Consider the following 25738-nt stretch of genomic DNA (forward strand, 5'->3'; position numbering starts at 1 on the left):
ACTGCAACTTTAGCCCATATTGTAGTCATAACTTACAACTGCTGTATAATTAGAGCAGTACTCAGTTAAATTATAACTGTGTGTATGCGTATGTGTGCATGTGTGTGTGCGTGCACTTGTCGAACATTTCAGAGAACCTAATTCCTTTTAGAATTTTGAAAATCGCCTGTTTCTGAACCTAAGGGAGAAATATTTACAGGAGTAAAAACATCTGGCCTGTTTAGATTTTTTAAGGGATTAAACACTGTGCTCTCCACAGTAAGAGTGGTACTGTAATTAGGAGGATATTTCCCACTCTCTGCACACTGTTATATTCAGATAGGATCTGTCTGACTGTGTGGCCTAGATGTTTTTTTTAACATTTTTGTGCATCTGGCAGGCACTGTCAAGGATTTATGCCTGAATTAAACTGTTCCCTCTGACCCAGCATAACTCCTCGTCAGTCTCCACCCACTCCCCCCCTTATTCCTCCGCACTCTACATTTAGCTTCACCTATTACAACACATATTACAGTTCTCCCATGCATGTGTATTCATGCATGTGTGTTTGTGTTTGTGCCTGTGTATGTGTGTGTGTGTGTGTGTGGGTGTGTGTTTGTACATGTGTGTGTTGAATTTAGGCTTGTGAGCTTTGGATAAATGCTTACCATTTCACTCATACATAGTGTCCTTGTCCTGGGTGTAAAAAGATATCAATAGGACATTGGGCAACACCCCCCAAAACAGCTACAGCTTAGGTTTCCTGAAATATATGTATTACACTTTAATATACACATCAATGCACATCAGCATGTCTTTAGATAAATGCTGTTCAAGTCACCCATACATGTTTTAGAGACTATAGTAATGTCTGTTCTTTTAATATAAGCTTTCTTAATTTTTTAATTGAATTCAAGACAAGGAATTATTTGCCAATACGAGGTTTAGTCTCTGCATTGTCCGCTGAGATGATTCACTGTTTGAGCGTGACATTAAATTCATGTTTGTATAATTTGTATTATTTTATTATTGAAGGATGGAAGGGGGTTTATCTCTGGCCTGTGGTTTGTGAATTTTTCTCTGGTTGTCAATGGTAATGTAAATCCAGCAGCAGGATGGTCCTTGTTAATCTGGCTGCACAGAGACTGCGTTTAGACAGCGTGTATTTACATATGCAGGGGATCCTGCTGCGTTCAGAGCTCCATTTGCCAGACAAGCAATTAATCATCCCCAAATACTCCCGCCGAGGTACAGTCAACCCCGCCCACCCTGCTGCCACAGAGAGCACAGGTGTGTATCAAACGTGGAGAAAACTCCCCACCTCTACCTCTCTCTCTCTCTCTCTCTCTCTCTCTCTCTGGCTTGAATTATTTTTCTCAACTTTGACATACAAGCAAAGGAACAACACAACAGTTCAAACACAACATTCTCTCTTCATTTTGGTGAACATGAACATGCACATTTAATTGCGATTCAAAGGATAAGGATTTACAGTATATTGATTTCTCTCTCTCCATTTATCTGTCTTCTCTGCCTCATTCTTTCTCAGGTGAATTAATGAATTAAATCTCCTTTTTTCTGCAGTCTTCTTACCTTTAACAGTGTTTTGTGAATCTAGGTTTGGGTTGTAGTTGAGGATTCTGAAAGAAATGAGTGTGTGGGAGCTGTCTGAAGTCTTAGTCTCTTAACAATGGCCTGACTCAATAAGAGAAAACTCAGGAGGCAGTGAATCAGAATAGGATTTTCCATCAAATATGCTTTAGTGTTTCAAGGTCAAATTTAAAAGTTAAAACACAGAATTGTTTTTCAAAATCACTTGATAACACTTTACTTTAACTATATGCCATAAGTCCTTTGTTAGACTGTCATACACAAGTCATAATGGCTGTCATATTCAGTCATGTCAGTGTTTTACAGCTTATGACCAATGGCATAGCACCCAAGACCAACAATGCCTCTATAATATAGTCATATTGTTTATGCAATACTCATATGCTGAATAAATATGTTATGAACAATTACTGACTATTTTCCATTGCCAATTCGCTCTTTATAATGTTTTAGAGATGGTGTATAACACATCTGATCGCTATTCCACTGACCAAATTCATTTCCATGGATTCATGCAGTGCATTTTCAAGCCCCAGCATTCAGGCAACTGGATCATCTGTTGGACAACAGCAGCTAGATCTAGTCTATGAACATTTATATCAGATTAAGCAAATAAAAAAAGATATTTGTGCCATTGACACATTATTTCAATAAATGGGGCCATTAGTGACTCGACAACTATCAGCAGTAGACTGAGAGATTGCAGCAAGGTAACCAAGGCAAGATGCCAGCTTTAACTTTGTATAGTTGCAAGTTAACATTAGACTAGTAAGACATAAAGTGGAGATGAAGCACTTGGTAATATGACTCTGGATCATTTGCTTTTTAAAAGTTTGGTTCTTTGTAACTACTAAGGTGCAGCGACCATACCTTTTTCGATAACAAGCAAAATAAGTGCTGTTAACATAGTTAACTTGCTCAGATGGATATGTATAAAGTTAGGCTGAAATTGTGCATTATTATTAATTATATTGCTAGCTAGCAGGCAAGTTTCAATGTGTTTGATTCTACATTTCAATCGAACAACATCAAACTGGATAACATTAGCTAACCAGTTACGTTTTGCTAATAGTATTGCTGCAAAATGCCATGACCTGGGTACCAAACAATTCTCACAAGCATTGAGCAGGCTAAATGCTCTCTTAGCAGACAATGCCTGCGCTCGACTATGAGAAGCTTTCGACACAGAAGTAACCTACATTATATATCATGTTTGGGGAGGCCTAATGTTTGATGTTTGATTTCAGACTCTTGCGCCCATATCCTGGAAAAGCAAGCTCTGCCCCTAAATAAGACTGTCAAAACATGATAGTGATCCCTTTTAGTTAGTTCATTTAAGAAAATAATTTGCATTTGATGCTGTCATGACAGGTATCCTGTCATGTTAGAGGCAGAATTATGTAGGCCTTATGGCATATATTTCAAGGAAAGAGTTAATTGTACCCCAATTTGGAATCCTTAATTGGAACAATTTCCTTGTCCCACCACTGCAATTTTGCAAGGCAGAGAAAGTGTATACCATTTTGTATGATTCTATGAGCATGTCAAAAATAATTCCCACTTTATCCTAAATATATACAAAAAAAGTCAACTATACGTTATACTCAATTGATAATTGCTAAAGGCCATTTAATCCCATTTTCATTGTAGAGCAGCGTACATTTATGATGTAATCATCAAGGGTGTTTCTACATAAATGTCTTTGAGGAGTGATGGTATGTTGTTGGGGTAGCATATGGTATGTTGCATATTTCCACACAAAGGAATGTTCAGTATACAGAGCCCTGTTTATTTATTTTTTTCTTTGTATTCTCTGATTCCTGAAATAGAATGAATGGCTACAGGGGAGCCTGCCAGGAGTACGGTTTGCACACATTCAGCAGAGCACACGTGTGTTCTTTGTAGCACTATGACTTTATGAAGCAAAACTCCAAAAAGTTAACTCTGTCGGAGAAAGGCCAGTGGGATGGAGAGCGAGAGATTTATGTAACATACCGTGTTACATTTACTTTAACCCATACTCTGACATTTATCTGCCAAGGTTTTCAACACCTACACAACTATAAATCCTGCGGTTCTGAATCCTACTCATCCTCTTTAGGACAGAAGAAATGTGAGGTCAGGCTGAAGTTAGTGATCAGAATCTTGAAGAGTCCAAAGCATTGTGACCTGAAATATGCAATATCATTATTCTTTGTTGTTTTGTAGAAATGTCCATACTGCACCTGGTTTGTAACAACATGAAAATGTATATGTTCATATTAAAACATTTCTACTGTACATAGATTAATCAGATAGGTTTGTGATGGCATGGAGTTAACCAGTACCATTTTTGTATGGAGTGTTTTTTTCATTTTAGAAAATGATAATGATTAACAGCTCTCAATTGTTCATTAGAATTTGTTATACTGGATTATTCACTCAGCCTAATAATGGATTTTAATTGACTGTCTGAGCAGTACTTATAGTCTTTGTTCTGAAGGAAGAGATGTTATTTCACCTTATTGTTTTTCCTCATTAACACATCAATCCAGCTGTGCTTCAGAACCAATTCAGACAGTCTTTTAAACTCAGTTACATGTGCTGTTAATTGTGTTGTTTGTCTTGTTTAAGTGGTGGCATGATGCTCTGTCTTTTTCTAAAGATCCCACCGGATGACACAAGTCAGGATTGCTGATGTAGCTTATGTTGTCCTGTATTACAATGTATTCAACAACGTCCATCCTGGGTTTTGTTTCACGTGTCATTCTAGACAGCGACGGTGTTACGTATTTGATCCAATTTCATTTTAGTCGAGAGTGGGAGAACCACACCAATTTTTCTTATTCCTGTTTTTGTTTGTACATGTGTATGAATGTGTATATGTCAGTGTGTCTCTGCATACATGTACTGTATCTAAATGGAGCCCTACTTTACAGTTAACATGGTAAACATGTGTGTGTGTATGTGTCCCTGTGTGTGTGTGTGTGTGTGTGTGTGTGTCTGCAATACCAGAAGATCAATATGACAGGCCTGCCTTTCTCAAACAGATATCCAAAAACACTTTTGATGCATCTTTGTCAAGATCCTGCCACAGGTAATAATAAGAAATAAATATGTCTGTGTTCACAATTTGAAAGCATTGTGTAAAGCACTATGCAAACACACTAGATAAGTGTGTTGGTTTTATTTGCACTCTTGCCTTTTGGAAAATGTAACATTGAAGAACAGGTTGTTCCAGTGCTATAAAATGTAAAAAAATAAATAAATAAATAAATAAATAAAAAGATTTATAAAGTCCAGGGGAGACTGTTGCTCCCAGAGCCTCATTTGGCCCCCAGCAAGACAACTGTGTTTAGTTTTCGAGGAAAACAAACCGTGCTCCCGTCCCATATCCAGTCCCAGAACGTCTCCGTGAGCAGGCTCCCCAGACAGACTCCGCTCTGCCTACTCTTTATGGCCTCCATCTTCCCTCTTGGCGTTTCTCCCGCAGACGCTCGATACCTACACTTTTCAGGAGGGCCTGGGTAATTAATACTCCTAATAACAAACCTGTGCTGTTTGTATTGTGATTACTTGACCACGGTAATTATTTTTTTTTATCCCACTGCATAAAGACATTATGGATCAATCTGGGAGGCTTTTTTTCCTCACAATCAATAATTCCTTTGATATTAGTGTAGTGGGCGTTGCAGTCAATACAAGGTCAGGGATAGTAAATTACACTCCCCCCATCTAATGATTTTTGTTTTGGTCCAGTTGATGAGAAAGATGTTTATTATCCAATTTTTTTTAAACCAGCACACTGTATGTCAACTTCTACCATTCCCTTTGCTCTCTTTGTTTTTCCTTTGTCGCTTGTTATTGGCTAGTAAACTACTGTGTTTTGGAGAAGTTGGGGACTTCTCTGTGAATCTCAATTTACTGTCTAACGAATGGGGTTGCTTCAAGGTTGTGCTCCAGTGGCAGAGTAGATTGATTAAACATGTTCCCAAACTAAAACCAACATTCAAAAAAATAAAAAAATAAATTACCACAGCTAAAGGACTATAACTTTATAATGCTGCTGAGCATTTTACAGAACATGTGTCCTATATTTGTGCGTAAAAATGAACTGGATCTCCATCACATTTCCAACACAATTGCTGCATGCAGTGCTGTCACATGGAAACAATAAACAGAAGACGGGCACCTTGGCCACGCCCAGCCCAAGGGCTAGAACATCTGCTGGCAGTGAGCCATGATGAGGGATGTTATCCTCCCACCCTCTCTCCCTGCACAAGTGCATGCAGCTCCGCCCGCGGACAGATGTTCACAGATGTTGTGTTACCACAGGACTGCTTTGTATAAACAGATGAGAGATGGTTCCCGTTTGGATTCATCAAATCATTTTCCTCCTCAGGTGTGAGGTTTCGTTTTTCCATTTTTTCTAAACTGCCCACATCTGTGTTCGATGTCTGCTAAACCTTAGCCCCCAGGGCTAACCCGCCTCCCCCATCCTCCTCCCCTCCTCTGTGCATCTTGGGTTATTTCAAACAAAAGCACATCATACCCTAAACTGCCGAGTTCACAGGAAGTCCCATCACTTCCCATACAGTGTGAGGGGCTTTGAATAGACCTAAGGTGCTGACTTCAGATTAGGCATACTTACCAGGGCTTTAGCAGGACTAATCACAGAGCATTAGCACACCCCTTGTGCACAGGACAGGTAATTAACTGCCTTTTTAAAATCGATCTCAAGGAAGAATTTTCAGCCAATCGATGGTAAAAGCTGAAAAATGTCCACTTGGAATTCAGAAGTCTCTGTGTTTCTGTGTTGCTTGATGATCCTCACGGACCACTTCCTATTTAGCTACCTTTAAAAATGGTAAGTTGTTGTCTGAAAGAATTTGATGCTTATCTCTCACAGTTAATGTAAAGGCGATTGTGCATATGTTGTAACCTCTACAGGACCGTTCAGACAGAAGTCTGTTCCAACAGTTCAGTGTTTACCTGCTTGCTGAATTTCTGCAAATTGGCACAAAAAAAAAGTTTTTTAATTTAACGGCATCATTGATATTTGGCCAGTCCAAGAATGAATGAATGAGCGAATATCATCTTTCACACAACAGTTTTGCTCTGTGGAAAATACAAATTTAACTCTGCTCCACCAGTACAGTGCAGTGTTCTCAAAGCCAACCACACCTCAGCAAGCAAACACCTATCCAAGCACCAATGCCAGCTATCTGTCAGCGTTTTGCAATGGTATGCTGTGACAGTTCATCATCATGGGTGCCGTTCCTCATTACATTACATTCAGTTATCAAACAGTCTTATGCAGAGTGAGTTGCAATGTAGGAGAACAACTCACCGCCGTAAAGCCGACTTGCAAAACCATTTGCAAAACATTGGCGGACCAACAGCTGTGTCAGCAGTGGGCCACTAGTGGGCACTCTATGTTTTTGTGTGTTTTTTGTGGAGGCCTCTACTGTTTCATGGCTCCAGTGGGTTTCATATGGCTCTCACTCACACCTCCTGCCTCCCTCACAGGCCCTCCTCCACACATAAAATGGACAGACCCAGTCTGTAAATAAAGGCCTGCCTCCATAAAGCACGCCAAGCATTGTCCCATGAGGCAGTTCAGGGCTATCTGAACTTCACCCCGCTGTGACCTCCAGATGTTAGCCAGCAGGCCTGTAGAATCACAGCAATAATACTGTCATAATGGCATTGGGGTTGGAAGCAGATTTTGAAATTCCTTTGGTAAGATATTTTTGTCTGAAACTCTCAAACAACTTTTTTCTTCAAATTGAGTTATTAATGTCATGACTTTTTGAATTCTTCCGAAGACTCTAGAAAATCGCTCACAACCATTTCTGCTTGAATTTGGATCCCACGTTTAACCAATGTGCTCGGCTTACACCCTTTCGGTCTTTGTTGCGAAGTTGGGAAATTATTTCCCAAATACAGCCGTTTGATTAATTATTAACAGCCTTGAATAAATCATCCAATACTGATACTTGTATTTTTAATACCTCAACTGTATTATGCCACTGAAACTATATCTTCACCATTTCTCATGAACACTAGAGGGCAAATATTATGTTATGCATAATGTGTGACAGGCAACCACTATTGCAATGTCCAAATCAGTGCACTTACCTTATTGAGTATACAAGTTTTGTACAACTTTATACAACTTGTATCCTCAATAGTAGTCAAGTGCACTGATTTGAACACAGCCTATATTTTCTACTTACTACTAATAATAATAGCAATAATAATAATAACATTTATTATCATTATTTTATAATTATTATTATTATTTTTATTAATGTTATATCACTTTTCATTTGAAGTAGGTGTGAACACTTGTGTGACACCTGCTCAGGTGCTTTTGTGCTTCTTTGAGTCTAATAGTTCCCTAGATGTTTGACACAGCAATCATGCAATCAACATGAATGTGAAAGAACTGAAAAAATAAGGACAGGAAAGAACAGTCTGTGTTCTGCTGACTATTCTCACACCAGGGGAAAATCTCATGCGCCACACTGACCCTGACATTCTTTTCTTTTTTCCAACAAGCGCTTTCTCACCCAGTCATGGCCAGCAGGTGAACCGTCCCCCACCCACCTTTGTCTGTTGTGCCATGACCGTGAGCCACTAAGAGGGGAGGGCGGGGCTCTGAGGGTGTTGGTAGCCATGTGAGAGCGGCCAAAAGGAGATAACTGGCAGACAGCCGAGCTCTCTGCTCCCTTGTTTCCGTGATGATGACATTGGGGAGGGGGGTTCCTCATCCTGTGCTAAATAATTTGGTGGGGGGGGAGGGGGTGGCTTGGCAGGGGGCCCCAGTGGGGTTGTCCACTCACCTTTGTCAACCTTCCCCTGGATAAGGGTCTCTCAAATCTACAGTCCTCACTCCCCCCTACCCCCCCGCCCCCCCCCCACTTCCACTTACCCCACCACAGGATCACAGGAGTCGATTTGTTATCAAATCAAGCGTCGGGCGGCTGATTCATTGCCATTCGCTGCGCTGGCTGATTTATATGCAGAATGTAAAACAGATGCCTCATGCGATACATATTTATGGTGAGGCCTGCTCGCAGGAAGATTTATTATGCCTCCTTTCATTGGGGTGTGCATGAGTGCTGCTATGATGCCTTGTATTTCCTCTCAGCTGCCAATGCCAAACTCATTAAAAAGAGGTGTGACTATTAATATACATTGTGATACTGACAGCTCCTAATTTATAACCACACTGCTTGGGCTAGAAGTTTATTCTTCTTCTTTTTCTTCTTCTTCTTCTTTGCCCTTTTCTCTTCCGTCGGTCTGTCTGTGTGTGTGTGTCTGTGTTTGTCTGGCTGTGTGTGTGTGTCTGTGTTTGTATGTCTGTCTGTGTGTGTGTGTGCAGGTGTGTATTTTGCATGACTCAAAGATCTGCTCCAGTACTGGACTTCTTTTTTTCCTATTGAACTTTGTGATCCCCAAAAGCCCTCTGGGTTACAGTCCCAGGTTGATCAGACCTCATCGCCTCTGGTCTGGAGCAGAGGTCCTTATGTCTGTTTAGAAAGCCTGCCACCGGACACAAGCAGGACCCAGGGCTGTGGAACACAACCAAACAATCAAGGTTTTACTCTTCTTCCATTCTGTGATTTTACTTAGAATGCAGTTCAGGTGGGTTGAAGAGGTTTCAGTACACCAGGATAGACTGAAAACAGCGACTGAAAACTGCACAGCTCAAATACTATATAAACAGATTAATATTTATATTATGTGCCTTGTAATTGCCTTGCATGGTAGGTATTTTTATTTAATCAAACAAAAAAACACCTGGTTTGAATTTGGCACATACGAAAACAGATCAATCCATGTAACTCATCATCTGCAAGTTGAGTTCCAGCTTATTTAAGTAAACTCAAAATGAACAAACTCATGTGTTTGTTTTTTTTTTTAGCAAATAAAAATGCACAACAGAGCTTGTGATGCCAATATTCTTTTATTTCCGTCTTTCTCAATGTCTGAAATTTGGTTATGAGATCCAACTGCTCTGTAAGATGACACCATTATATCATTAAGACAACACCTGATAAATCTCTCCACTGTGCTGTACCAGCAAGTCCAACTCTGGACTTTTGCACACCTGCTCACACCAGAGAAAAAAAAAACTAGAATCAAATTATTGTGAAATATGTTTGGTTTGGAGATGATGGACTTTGCTCTGTCTTCACAGTATAAAACATTAGATATCATAGAGAAAATAATATTAATAATTGGAGTATCAAAGATGATTTTGCCACCAGCTGTGGCAGAATGAACTATAGCATTGACAGTGATTGTAACTGGAAGTTATTACAGCAAGATTGCCACCTTTATATTGTAACACCTTAATGGCAAACTGTTACATTTGTAAATATACAAATGTGAGTAGACCTAAGTTTCAATTTCTTTATTTTTATTTTTTTTTTAATATTCAAAGATTACTTAAGAATTACTCATGCATAGTTTCTTTAAAGCAAAATAGTGCATGGAAATTATTTTAACAAAGGAACAATTAGTAAGCAATGGGTACGCTGAAATACAAGCACAATGCCTTAATATGTGTATGAAATATGTCTCTATATCTCACATTGGTCTAACTACCAAAAAAAGAGTGCATATATAGCCTTGAAGAAGCCAGCCGGCGAGGTCTAAGCAAGGTCTATTCCTGCTCAGCCTTTTAATTAGCCTTAGGCAAAGCGGTTTTTGAATGCTGATGTGGGCTAATGATATTTTAACCAGCAGATCCTCCATTGACACAACAGGGTATCCCCCTCTGCCCCCACCACTTACGCCTCCTTACCCCCCTCTTCCCCTCACACACACACTCTCTCTCTCTAATGAGAAAAGGTAGGCTGTTCAGGCTATTCAAGTGCCCAGGAGGAGCGGCACAAAAAGCTTCAATCCCAAAGGCGGTGATGGCTGTTTCAGGCAAGGCCATTGTGGCCCAAGTCCCTCAAACGGGTGAATATTGGGTGCTTAGCTCAGTCCATTCCACGGCCTTTTATGTGAGCTGGGTGACAAGCAACTGAGAGAACCCTCCTAAGCTACTTTTTTTCCCTCCATCCTTTCTAAGGTTTCTTTAAAATTGTATATCATTTTTCTTCTGAAGCGAAGAAGTCGTTCCAAGGCTGCTCTGAGCGTGCTCAGTACGTGAAATGGGCTTGTGATGAAAATGCACTATCAACACATTCCCCGCTCAGGGTGATTGGATGCTGTGTGCTGTGAGCTTCCTGTGCTGAGTAAAACATATGCAAGACCTGGCCTCTCTGAGTGTAATATGGCATTCACACAAGTACACACCCTCATGTATGCAAACATACATATACGCACACGCATACTTGGGTGGCATGGTCATAGATGCATGCACAAGCATACTCACACGAACACAACCAATAGAGATTTTTTTCCTGTTCACCAATATATTGTCGGATGTAACGAAAAATCATTAATAGCATACTTATAGAAAAGTAAATGTGTATTTTTAAATTTGCAATGATCACTCTATGCTGTACGTGGTATTATATTGTGGGTTACCAAAGCTCTCTCTCTCTCTCCCTCCATTTAGAAATTAGTTATGAGGGTTTAATTTGTTAATTTGTAAAGTTGAAATATAAATAATGTCTCCATAGTGTGATGTTCTTGTGGGGAAAAGGTTTGGTCATCCAGATTATCTTTTAAAAAATTTTGTTTAAAAGATTATCTCATCTAGTAGTAGTTTTGTTTCAGATAAAATGCAGTCTCATTAGTACAAATATAAGACAGGTGTTGTCTTTTTTTAACTAAAAGGATGCAAGCAGATAGGAAAGATCTGACAGTAACTGAAATGCAAATGACTGTAGGTTGGAAACAACATAGGAATTTAAATTTACATTCACACACTTCAGATATAATAAAAATTATCACAGGACAAAGATCATCGGCCGTTTTGTTTTTGATAGCCATGTTTTACTGGCATGTTTGATGCATGTATTCTAAAAAAGGGTGGCTTTGATTGCATTCACTTTAAGATCAGCACCACATAGTATAAATGTAAATGGTAATTTGTTTTTATTGATCTCAGAGAATTCTTTTTCATAATGACAGTAATGCCTATTGATGGATGAGGATAAACAGTGTTCTGATGGGGTTGCACTATGGTTAACCATGACATGAAACAGCATCATGATTGAGGCAGTGAGCAATACTTAAGGTGAGCTATATTAAATGTTATAATTAAGTGATACGTGTGGCATGTGAATATTTCTCAGAATTTGCTCACTTCTAATGAAATGTGAAAAATTGAAATGCAGCCAACTCAACAGTTGACCTTTGTCCAGTTTAGCCTCAATGAACCATGTCTTCAACTATAAGAAATTAATTCCAGATAATGTAAATTTGCATATTTATTTTCTTTACTTCTTGCACTGCAAAGTAACTATGACCAATTTATAAAATCAACTGAAATACTGGGAGAAACATGTAGAAATCATAAGACTTGCTGAAACCGTTATCAGACGTAGGAAAACAAGACACTTCGAAGTTAGATTGAATGTGGGATTTCAGCAGGAAATTTAGAAAGCCATTGTTTCTTTGACCCTATATTTATTTAATGTTGGACTATTTTTTTAACCAGCAGACTTATTTAAACAAGGCAAAGCTCTTTAGGGCCGCTGGGTGGCTCATCCTGTTAAGACACTGTTCTAGTACATGGATGGGCATTCAGTATGCAATCAAGTCTTAATAGAATACATTTTACTCCACTAGAGTATTTGTGTTTCATATCGAACCCAAAAACTAGCATAGACTTATAACAATTTACTGTGTGCCACTTTATGTGGATGATCACATGATCACTAGAAAGGAATGGATGGGAACGGAACATCTTTTATTAGCTGGCATGGCACAATTTTCCATGGAAGCTTCCAAGCTGCACTTCTAGAGAATATTTCCTGTAATTGATAAGAAAAACCCCTGATTCTGCTGTTTTAGTCTGAGGCCCATTTGTGCACTAGCTTCCCTGGTCTGGCAGAGAGCATAGAGCTGTACTCACTTATTTGGGTCAGTTGATGTGAGCTTCATTCAGGGGGTCACCAGTCCAGCATTGTGCAATGTGTTTGAAGAGATACAGAGATCAGATGAACGTGCAACTTCAAATTCATCTTTGACATGGTTTCAGAATGCAAAAAAGTCTCTAAATGTTGTGTGTGTGTGTGTGTGAACTGGACTGAATATAGGTGCTATATTTGTACTGTATGTGTATTTTGAGTGCCCTCTAAAATGATTCACACCATTGAAAAAGATGAACCTGTATAAAATAAAAGATTCAAGTACTGAGCAGTATTTTAATTCTCAAACATTCATTGGAAAATATTCTGCTTTGATAATGATTCAGTGGAATTAATTTTTGCCCATTCAATATAGCTCATTACCTGTATTGTTTATTTTATAATAGGATTATTTAGTTATCTTTTCCAAGGGTGTGACTAATATTTGAGGAATTTATTTATTTATTTATTTATTTTAAAAAGGAAAATATTTTTCATCAGTTTGAATTCATTTCACAGTATCAGAAATTATTTCCTGTCAGTAGTAGTTTGAGAAATACAAGGAAGCTGTTATCTCTTATTTGTATCTGTTGTTAGAGTTCATGTCCTTTTCCCCTAGTATTTCAGATCAGTTCTGAGTGATGGAAGAAAAAAAAAAACTAAAAAAAGTGAAAAAGAATGTAGAGGAATGCTTTTCAGCTACTACTTTTTTCTTCACATTTTGCTCAGATTCTCTCTGTATCTCTCCCTCCCCTCTCTGGCCGGCCCACGCTTTTCGGGCCCTTTATCACGGGATCGGGCTAATCTGGAGCCGGGTGGGGCCAGCGGCTCCCCCAGTGGGAATGGCTCAAACAAGCCACAGACCAGATGTATGATGTTATATGGTCAAGCTGGCAAACACAAAAGGCCAAAAACAAAAGGCGTGAATTAGGGAGAGCCATTCAAAAGTGTGTTTTCAAAACAGCCCAGTTGAGAACTGAGATACCTCTCCTCCCTCTCTTGCTCTCCCCCCCTCTCTTTCTTTCTCACTCCCCCACCCCTCTGAGATGAAATGCTTAAGAAGAAGACGAACTGAAAAAAAGGAATATAAAGAAAAGAGGGGTGGAAAAAGGGGACCTTTTTTTCGCTAATTAGCTGAGGCTTTAGCAGGCACTCGGCCACAGTCTGCCGGGTGTCGCCAGGCCAGATGAGCCCACGGTGCGAGGAACTGAAGAAGAAGCGATGCAAACATTACGACTCTCTGGCTGGTGGAGCGCTGTCGGTGAGTGTCTGGCGAAGCCCCAAGTGCCAGGAGAACCAGGAGCATTTTAGGCCAAAGTGCAGTGTGGTTGGCTGCCCAACAAACCCTCCCGCCCCCCTCCAAACTCAAGCCGTGACGGGAGAATCATGCTCCGGGATTAACTGTGCCGTCATTGTGCTCGTCACAGCCAACTGATCACAAGCCGCTGTTCAACTGCACCCCAGATTCATTCCTTATTGATATCTTTCTTTTACTCTCCTTTTCTTTCCCATTCTTCCTTTCTTTTTCTCATCCTTTGCACGAGGTTGACATATTAAGACACACTGGAGTCCACTAAACCATTAAATGAGACTAATTCCCACTGTTAATGGCACATTTCATCTGTTGTTTGAGACTTCTTTCACCGCAATGTGCATTTCAAAAAATGAATATAGTTATGTTACTTAAATTTATTGGCAACCATTTAATTTAACTATAATGTGTTTATGTAGCGCACCCATTTTTTTTTTTTTTTAGTTTTGCTCTTTTGCTGTATAAGTGAGTAATTAGCTTGGTAAATTTTATCATTTCAACTCTGATGTGTGAAATTATGGTGACCTTGTAGAAGATTAGCAAAATGAACAGAAAATGTAGCAGAAAGGTATTTATATAAATCAAATACCAACCAAACATTATACATTGTACTACCATCTAAACTGGAAATAATCCTGTAACCAAAACAGTAAGAAATGTCAGAAATAACATCAGCTAATAACCTGATTTGAATACCTTCAAATTTATTCACAGGACATTTTAATCAGAGACTTATTGTGATGTAAGCTTTCAGTATACAATAATGTTTTGATTGGATATATTTCAAAAGTAATGCATCCTGACTACTGTTTTCTAGTAGTTTGTTACACACTTTGGCCTATTTACATTGCATTGGCAAACAATCTAGAGGACAATTAATTGTATAATTATTTGATTGACACGATCGGTGTTCTCATGGCATTTGAGTTGGAATTGTGATCACTGAACTTTTCAAAACTGCCTGTTAAAAGTGCATTTTAGGGCACCAATGGTGGCAAAAGAAGTGTCATGTTTCCAAAATGTTCAGATTCAATACAGAAAGTGAATAAGTGAGATAAGTGCTGATAATACCAATTCTGAAAGCAGCATTTTTTCAGTAACTTGGGGAAATAAGACCTATTAAAAATGTTCGATGATGTCAACAATGATAAATTATATCTCAATTTGTGCGACATGAATTATACTGCCGTTTGTATACTTGGTCTGTTTTCTTTATAGTCATTTTTGATTTACATTTCCAAATTACTTTAGCCATGTTGCTGCAGTCCAGTAGGTTGGGGGTTACATTTTATAAGAACAGCAGTACCTTTGTGTTTTTGCAAACAGACACACTGCAGGTTGGTGGAAAGCTAGGGCAACGGCAAGAAAGTGAAGGAGCAAAACGAGAGGAGAGTCACAATGTTCAACAGAGACCCGGTGCTGAAAGTCCTTATCAACTGCTTAACAGAATGACAGGAACAGTGTTTCTTTAGTCCAGAGTAAATAAACTATTACGACAGCTGCACAGTACACACATGTATGTGAAAAAAAATTATATTTTCAACTCCATAATATCTGTTGGTGCTGAGGTCAAAATAGATATTAGCTTCAACAATTGCTACTGTGTTGATTTTACAACTGTGCAGCAGCATGTAAATATCACACAAATGATGTATTTTTATTATTGCACTTTTTAGTTTTAACTGCCAAAATACAGCAAATAGTATTATTACATGCATTCAATAGAATGGGTGTAATAATAATAATAATAATAATAATAATAATAATAATAATTTTTAGGAGAGCATGGTATACAAACAAGGCAGCCCAAAGTGCTTCACATTGGATTACCTCTATTTCACCTTTTTGACACAGATTGAAAACCAATGACAATTGTAATTGTAATTACATTGAGTTATATACACAGATGTGACAGTAAAGTGTTCTGTTCTTAAATAGCCACAGCAATCATCATTGAACAAGGAGAATTGGATAGTGGCGAATGCAAGCAAGCTTCCGAGCTTCACTTGGCATCAACAAAGGACAGAAAAAAAGAAAAGAGACTTAACAAGCAGTCAAATGCAACATGGCCGTGAGCACTTCCTGTCAAGAGGAAAGAAAGGATGAGGCGAAGGAATAAAAGTATGACTGTGAAGCTGTGTTATTTCCTTTGGTTTTGGGGGAAAAGTGCAGACAGGAAGTGTGGAGAGGAGGGAAGAGGTCCTGAAAGCCAGGGGGTCAGAAAGGGGCACTTTGTCTCAAGCCACTCGTGACAGCTTGGCTCAGCTTTCTCAGCTCGCAATGGCACCTCTGAGTTTTGTCTTTTCCAGGAGTGGCCACAGTTACGCTACAAAAAATGGGCCTTTTTATGGTTATATAGACTCTGGCAAACAATCCTGAACAGAAAAATGCTTAGTGTTAATTTAACTCTAATAGCGTTGCAGGCCGACACGAATCAAATGTCCTGTATCAAAAGGAAAGTACGCTTTCAGTTGATTTAACATGGAGCATTTTACTGTCCACTGTGTGTCTGCATCCCCTGGGTCACCACAAGAACCAGCTAAGGTGTTGTGCTAAACTGTAAGGCTCACACAATTTTCCATCCTTCATTTCAAAAGCATGCTTTACCATTGTCATTTCTATCTGGTATCGCACATGCTTTTAAAACATTCATTAACCAAAGCTAATCAAACATAACACTGATTGATTTGTGAAGTAAAATACAGTTTTTTGCAAAATATAACATTTTGCAATTCATGTTGAGAAGTATTCACAAATATGTGTAAATATGCATTATTAAATATGTCAGGGAAGGGGAAATAACAATATTGTGTCTTTGTTGTCCTCATTCAATGGAGTGCTTAAGCTTTCAACCGCATCTAACCCATGGTAGCTTGAATTACAAGAAAATCAATAATGATAATAAAAAACTGGGATGTTATTGCTAACAAGACTTCATGAAGTCTCATAAATGATCAGTGTCTTCCCACACTAGCTTCTGTTAGTGTTGGTCAGGAACAAATGCTGGCAGCCACACTGGGCCTTCTCACATAAGTTTAGATACCCCTTTAGCCATAAAACGATAATTTACATGATAAAGGCAGATTGTTGTTACTGATTGTTCCATATGTGGAGTATCAACCTCTAGGTGTTTGAGGATGAAAATACAAATGACAAAAGAACTCAAGAAACACTTCAGGCCCTTGCTATAAAGCAAGGATCTGAAAATCCAGTCCTGGAGGTCTGCAGTGTCTACTGATTTTGGTTTACCAAACTTAAGCGCTCAGTTGAAGTCACTTATTCACAGAAGCATCCACACACCTTGTTTCCAAGGTCAGATTTCAATATTAATTGAAAGGAAACTGCTTTTAAGCTGTGGGGTACAAACAGACGCTGTTCCGTGGGTCACTTACAGAGTGCAAAGCAATGCTTAAGAAATGCCGTAGCTTAGCTGTTTGCTTGGAGCTGACAAATGACACAGCATATAACAGGCCACTACAGCTTTCATGTTGTTTTTCTCCTCCCTCCTTCTTGTCAAAATAGCCTTTTATCCCTTCTTTTTTCATCTGGTAAGAGAATTTGTGATCGGATCCATCTAAAAGGGGAACAATGAACAGTAGCTTTTTGTATTCTTGTGAAAAACCAGAAAGAAATGAAGTGAGAGAGAGTGAGGAACCTGACTGTGCTTGTGGAGTCGGCTGGTGACTAGCACATGCAGAGTAGTGGGTAACCCTGGCCCAGAGGTTAGCATTTCTATGCCAGCATGCGTGATTTCCGCTGTAGCCAAAGCACAAGGACTCAGCAACGCAGTGCAGATGTACCGTGTGACCTGGGTTCCCCTTTCTGAGCAGACACCATAAAGGCACAAACGTGAATGCCTACAAGTGCATTAGAAATCCTCTAAGCACAAAATGGCTGTATTCGTCAGCAGGGCATTTAAAAAATCGGAAAATGACAGTAATACCAGGGATGAAGAGAGAGTGTGATATTACAACATGAGTGCAGTCTATTGAGGTTGGCTCTGATGTTGAGTGATATGGGGAAAACGCCGAATAATCCCACTTAATTTAAAAGCCAGAGACATGCATCAATCTACTATAGAAGGGGGAAATTCTGGTGAAGGGGGGGGCGGGGAATAAATCAATCACTTATGCCATCCGGATTCCACTGGCAGTTACTGCATGATTTGGTGATGAAAGCTCATAACCACCTGACAAATGGAATTACATTTGTAAAGCTGTTTTCCCCCTTCTTTCTAATAACACACGTCATGTGTGAAGAAAATCAGGGTTTAAAGCAACATGACAAAATGCCACAGTATAGGTTTCAATTTGCAAATGTGAGGGGATCAAGAAACATTAGCAATAGATGCTAACCCTTTAAGATACTTCATCTTCCGTTCCTGGTTGAGAGCACATTGATTTTGACAAACGTCGTTCCATTCCTCTTCGTCATTGTTGACTGACTGTATGAGGAAAATATCAGCCAGATTCAATCTGTGAACCGGCATTGTCTGGTAACCGGCTTACAGATCAACAGCAGGGTGAGACCTGATGGAAACAGAGATGTAAAGCTAAGCAGACGTTCATTGGAAATGACAGGAAGCTACAGTTGGGGCCAGCTCTGTGGCGCTTATATTCTGCAATACGTACGTGTGTCCGCGAGCCAGCCGTGTGGTACAGCTTAGCCACCCACAATCCAAATGTGTTCATTTACTTAGTCATGCGAGAAATGCCTGTTTGCTCAAATGCTTGTTTTTTTTTTTTCCTCCCTCTGCCAGTGATACTATTCTCATCAGGAAACAATGAGATTATCTGCTCTGAGGCTCCTGAAAAAAAACATAGGAACATTGCTCCCCCTGGAGGACATTAAAGGAAATGGCCAAAGAGATTACCTAGATAACATAGTTGAACAAAGAATACAAGACCAATCTTTATGGTTAATAAAGTTAATAATAAAAACTCCTATTTCTATATACAGATTGTCCTATGGCAATATAATGCAATATACTATATCATACAAAATATTATCCTTTACTATAATTGTAATTCACAATCAAGCCATCATTAAAAAGCAAGAAAAGGACATTGACATCTAGCTATTTGTGCAAGTGCATGAGTGTGAGTGTGTGTGTGTGTGAGCGTGCACATAAGAGTTCACTTGCATGAATCTGATTTCTTGCCTTTTGTTTCAGCCTGGATGAGCTCTGACCATCTGACCGTTTGGCCACACAAAATGACTAATTTATTGTTTGATAGTGGAAATGTTATAGTGTGTTCCCAAATATTATGGTTGTATTGTATCATATTTGAAACACCTTTACTGGTGAATGTGCATATGCTGAGACATTAGTGAGCCTGTGTCTGAACAAAATATCAAATGTAATACATCACATTTATAATTTAATCTACATGAATTATAGGCCAGTACATTGTACATTTTAACTCAGTGTGTGTATTTTCAAAAAATTCTCTTCATTATGATTTATTTAATATTCAATCACAGCCTTGGTCATTTTAGAGGCATTAGCAGCTGTCAGATTGTCCGCTTAAAACACAGCCCAAGCAAAGATCTATTTCGATGATACCTCAAAATAAATTTTCCATCTATCCCTCTGATTTCACTTTTTGTATGAGGTTCCTTGAGTGAGTTCTGGAAACCTCACTGTGCTTTTATCTGTTGCGCTGTGATTACTGTTAGTTCCTTTGCCAGTCATCTAGCGAGAGAGAGAGAGTTGTAATTTTTCAGAATGACCGGAGGGACTTTGGCGGGCCCCTTCACTGAAGTATGTGGTCGCGCGAGGGAGGGATTAGAGGAGCCGAGCCACGGGGGTCTCGACCCTGCAACCCTGGGAGCCCAGCCGTAACCGCGACACAGGACCAGGTGTGTGCCTGCAGGGTCACAGGCTCAGGGAAACATGTTGCACCAAGTCGCTCCTCCTCCGCCAGCCAAATCGCTTTTCTACCACACACATCTCTCTTTTCACCAGCTGAGTGGATCAATCCCGTGTAGCATGTATGCTGTGTTTGTGTTTGCGTGTGTGTGTATGAGAGAGACAGTGAATGAGATTGTGTGTGTGTACATGTATATATGCATCTATATGTGTGACCAAACAGGTGCATACCGCAATGCTGCACATGCATATTCACATGCACACAAATAATATACATACAACTATATACAGAAATGATGGCATATATAGTAAGCTCCATAATGTTTGGGACACAAGCTTTTCTTTTCTTGATTTGGCTCTGTACTCCATACTTGTAGATCTGTAATCAAACACTTCACATGTGGTTAAAGTTCTCAACTTTTCTCAAGCACATTCTCAACTTTCATTTAAGTGTATTTTTATACACTTTTGTTTCACCATCTAGCAATTACAGCATCATGTTTGAGAGATATTAATGCAACGTAAACAAAAGCTTTGATGTTTAGTACTTTGTCGGATATTCTTTGTATGCGAAGACTGCACAGACATGACCAGGTGCAGAGGCATCTTCAGGTCCTGCTTGTTATGGCTTCCTTGACTTTCATTGGCACAACTCAGATCCTCTTGTTGACAAACAAGAACAACCAAAGTTATTGTCCAAAAGGTCATTAAAAGCCTAGAATCAAGACTAGATACTGAAAGCTCCTGCACTAAGGCAGCAATTGAAAACACTTGGCACAACTGTGAAGCCATTTGTCCCAAACATTATGGTGCCCAGAAATTAATGTTTAAAAAGTGTTGAAATGTATACATGGTGAAACAGAAATGTTTAAAAAATACTCTTTAATACAAGCTTAGAATCTGCATTTAACCACATGTGAATTGCCTGGTTACAAATCTAAAATTGTGGAACTACAGAACCAATTCAAGAAAAAAAAATGTCTTTGTCTCAAACATTATGGAGCTCACTGTATATACTGTACATGCATGAATGAAGATATACTTCTCATATCTGTACATATAGGCATACATGTAAGTATGTATATCCATTTATAATTCCACCTTACTGTACATATACATGTGGACAGAGACATACATATTCCTGCATACTTATTGCACACATCATGCATGTTCAGTTCCAGAACTGAAACATCCCAATGTATCAAGGCCAATTTTCAATTTATTTCCCTATTTGAATGACTGGAAATATAATTGACCCTAACCTTGGTACATACCAGCAGACTTACAAACACGATTATACACATACATGCATAGATACATAAAAGGAAAATGCAAATCTATAAGCTGTAATTCAGAACACATTGAGTGCATGCCTCATCCATCCTCCCTCTACACCTTGCTGTTACTTTCAAAATAATTTGTGGCGTCTTTAAAACGCCGTGTCATCTGCAGTCTAAGGCCCATAACTGTCACAGGAGTCGATCGTTTACCCTGTGATCTCTTAAGTGTTAGGTGTTAATGGTTAGAAGCTGTGCAATGCACAATGAAGTGACTTACACCTCCCTGTAATAGTGCACTTGGAAGGAGAAGGAGCACAATATCATATTCTTGCCCATTAAGGAGATGGTGGCAATTTAATTAAGCACGCAGCGTACTGCATTTATAACAGCACTATTCCCTCTTCCTGTGTCAGTGGCAAAGCTGTAAATCAATTATAAGATTTAAACAGCCGGCACACAGTAGCATAGAAATAATATAAAAAAGCTTGACAGTTTATGTGTGTACATGTACTTTACATCATCTCTTGTGTATTTCTGAGTCTGTGTGCATGTGCATGGCTGAGTGTGGGCATGTATTTATAAGAGTCTGACAAAGACTGTGTATGTAAGTGCAAGTGTAGGTGTGTGTGTGAGTGTGTGTGTGTTTATACATGTGAAATACTGTGTGTGAGTGTGTGAATAAGTGATAATGTCTGTCTGGGTGCATGCGTGTAGGTGTGTGAACATGTGTTCAAAGAGTGTGTGCATGTGAATGCTATTGTGTGTATGTGTGTGTATACGTGTGTGTTTGTTCACTGTATGTAACTGAGGGGTTTTTAAAGACAGGCAGCTGTCACTCACAAACCCAGCTGTAATGATGCAAACACTTGTAGAGAAGATAGTTCTTTCCCCTCCTGAGAGATGTCTTCTGATCTCACAGCTCATGGACTTGATGGAGCTGAATGGAGACAGAGAAGCACATTCCTTCCAGCAGGCACATGTTTTCCTTCGCGTTATTGCTTAGAGTAATTGTAAACAAGTAATTTTTATGCTGTGGACTTGCAACCCTTTTTGTAGGGTAGTTCTGATATTCAATGTCTCTTCTGTCTGTCCATCAGGGTAGTCTGTGAACCAAGGAGAAAATACAATTTTCCATTGTAGTTTGTCTATTTAAAGACAAGACAGATGTTCCAAGAAGCTTACTGTTAATGCACTTGTGTTGTCTAAACAGCAATTATTACAATTCAATTGCATTTAAATCCATACTTAATACAACTGACACCTTTATCAGATGAAGCTTCACAAAATCAAAAAGGAATTTACAATGTAAGACCAATATTTTTCCATCTTTCGATCAAAGCCTAAATGACATCATACACTGATGGTAAGGATTACCTTGTTTCACTGTCCAGGTTTTAGAAAGTTGCGAAGAAAAATGATCACTCATATGGCTAAATAACTACTGATATGAGAGAGAGAGAGAGAGAGAGAGAGAGAGACAGAGAGAGAGTGAGACAGAGGCAGGGAGAAAGGGAGAGGTACTGGGTAAAGCAATGAACAGGCCACAGTCATTACAACAGTGTGATACCCCCTAAATGGCAGGGATTAGAACTGCACTTGAACTTGTGACTGGAAATGCTGAATGTCTCAATAACAATAACACTGTTAATCTCCAGGTTCTGCCCTCCTACAGCACTCTATGTTTGGGGTAGGTGTGCAAGCACAGCCACAAACAGACAAGCCTTTGTCTCCATTTATCTTTAATGTACAACTTTGTTAGGGAAGAAAACATAATAATAATAAAAAAAACATTGCCTTATTGTCTTCACGTTTTTGATTTTTTTTTAGGGCGGTGGCACATTGTGGCTAGCGTCTGACTGTCTGGGTTGTCGGGTTTATTGCACACCTGGGTTTGGGGCTGTGCGCCTCTGTAATGTGCAGCTGTGAGCAAAAGACGAGGATTCCGCAAAGGCATCCATTTAAAAAAGGACCTCTAATTACAGAACGCAGCGCAATCAGCGCAAACGCACGCATAATTACACTTACTGTGAATTTGTGATCCATATTCTCCCATTTTACAAAAAATAGCCTTCGTTTGGCTATTCAGATTATCCCTTCCTTGCCATGTCACAGATTAATTACAGTGACCTAATATTGTCACATGATTAAATTCATTTTGGCAGGCAGGGCAATGAATTATGGGTAGCACAGTGGTGGTGTTAACCAGATATTAATACAGGAAGCACGCGGGGGCCCTCAGCCAGGACACAGAATGGAAACGGTGTCATAATGGAAACACTGTCACAATTATACAATGAATAATCATGTTGTCAAATTACTAATGGTGTGGAGTATGGCCGCATACAGTAGACTGCATATCAATCTTTCAGAACAGACACTTCATAAGCATGAAATTGAGCAGACCCAAGCTGTTGAATTGGACAGTAGAAGATAACGCTGAATCTACGATGCAGTCAGGTCCTTCCTACATTACACTGTGGAAGGCTCTTACAGCAATTTAATATGCTGGAAATGTATGTGAATCTTTCAATTATCAATATATTACAACTTTGCAATATATTGGCAAATTATTGAAACTTTCTCATATTGAAATATATTTTAAAGTGCATGGATATATACTTGTATAATATATAAATAAAGGTATATATTTTATTTTCCAGGAAGTCCATATATTTACGATATATTGCACTATATTCAGTTTCTGTACAGGAGCTTAATATTGAGCTGCAAATGTAGGGAAAAATGTTTCTCTTTTTTTTTCAAAATATACTGCATGCTTATGCATGGTCCCCTTTGCTCACAATATGTTTGATAATGCAGTGTTTGAAATGGACAAGTCACCCAGATATATGAAATGAAGCTGGTTACCAAGGTTGCTAGCTGCTCCGTCGAAAAGACCATTTCACTCCCTCTCACATTCTGGACCCTAATAAGAAAGATGTCAGCCAATGCCAGCACTACAAGGGCTCCCATTTTTATTCATGACCACCCCACCTTCTCCTCCGCCCCATAACCCCCTTCTCACACTCTCCTCCCATTTCCCCTCTTTCTCTTTCACACTCCTTTTTATTTAAATTAATTCCGAGACGCGTTTGCCAACTGACCCATAACCACTGACAGAGGGCGAGGTCGTCACCACGACTTTCACCGCCTCCGCCTGTCTCCTCCACGAGCTGATCTGATTTAACCTGATATTCCTATCCTGAATAATCAGGAAATAATGATTTTTCAAACCCTAAAATGTCCTACCCACAGGCAGGACCTGGGAAATTCATAAGAACGTACACATCAACTTGTTTTGTTCTCTTTGACAGCTGATAGCAAGAGAGAATTATCTACAATAAAAACCAAATACTAATGGCCACAGTGACATTGAGAAGCTGAAAATTAGTATTTTCTGTTTAATCAAGAAAGAAACATTGTTGTGACCTGTTCCTGACCACTCCCTGGACATTCCTTACAGAAAAGGCATATAATGGAGCAGTTATATAATATTATCAAGATCATAAGTCAATGGGACACTTACTGTAAACACTTATTACAACTACACACATTATTGTTGCTTTCAGATATTGAAGTATATACTTATTAATTCATGAAATGAGTTGCTTTGAAATACATTAATCACATTTTACAAAAAGTCCAACATTTAATGACATGTAACAGTGTATTCCATTTCTGTAAGGGCTGAAAGAGAGAAAGCGGGCACCAGAGATACAATAACGCTGGAAAAAATGAAAATAAGAAAAGAAAGAAGGTGAAAGAAGAAGGAAAAAAATGAAGACAAACCTGTGGCCCCTGATGCCCTGCAGACTGAAGCTGACAGAAACGTCAGGGGGATGACAGAGAAATATGTGCAGGAGGTGAAGGAGGGGCATCAGGTCTGTGGCGATGGGAGCCGAAAATATCACACTGTAATAACAAGTGTTGCATTCCAATCACTGATTTTATCAGGTAGGTCAAAAAATATTTGAAATACTTTACCATGCTTTAATTAAAATAAAGAAATTCCCCCCAATATTCAGATGAATCTCTTCACTCATCTGATAATCTACGTTTCGGTTAGCAGCATTTTTTCATGGAAATTTCCAAGGAATCTGCTTCCAGTGTTTTTATTTTACTTGTGTATAAAGTGTCTACAGATAAGTATTCACTCAGCTCTGTAATATATTCCCATGCAACTGTTAGTCATATGAATGGGACCTGTGTTTATCTGAACACAAAAAAATCTTGTTTTTTAAACAGTCATATGATCCTAGAATCAGAAGCATCAGATGCTTGCAGATGCCTTAATTTCAAAGTGACATACAAACATATCATCAATTGAAGATGAAGCTCTGTAAGATCTATAAGTTATGCCTACTGTATCACTACACAAATTTTGAATTTGTTATTGATTGATCAAGGCTGGAACTCATAGATATTTTCAAAATATACAACATGTACAATAAATCTAATTCAAATCTGTATTAACACAGTGACCCCTACTGGCAAAGTATCTAATTATCATAAATGGAGCAGCTCTGTCAAAAAGTTGAATTTTGAAAATATGACACAACAGTTAATTCATGTATCCACAATATCTTGAGTGCAACCATAGTATGAGTGCTACAAGCTCATTTATATTGGGCCAACAACACATTCAATGTCAAACATGACTACC

Source organism: Anguilla rostrata, chromosome 5, assembly GCF_018555375.3.
Source record: "Anguilla rostrata isolate EN2019 chromosome 5, ASM1855537v3, whole genome shotgun sequence".
NCBI classification, from domain to species: Eukaryota; Metazoa; Chordata; class Actinopteri; order Anguilliformes; family Anguillidae; genus Anguilla; species Anguilla rostrata.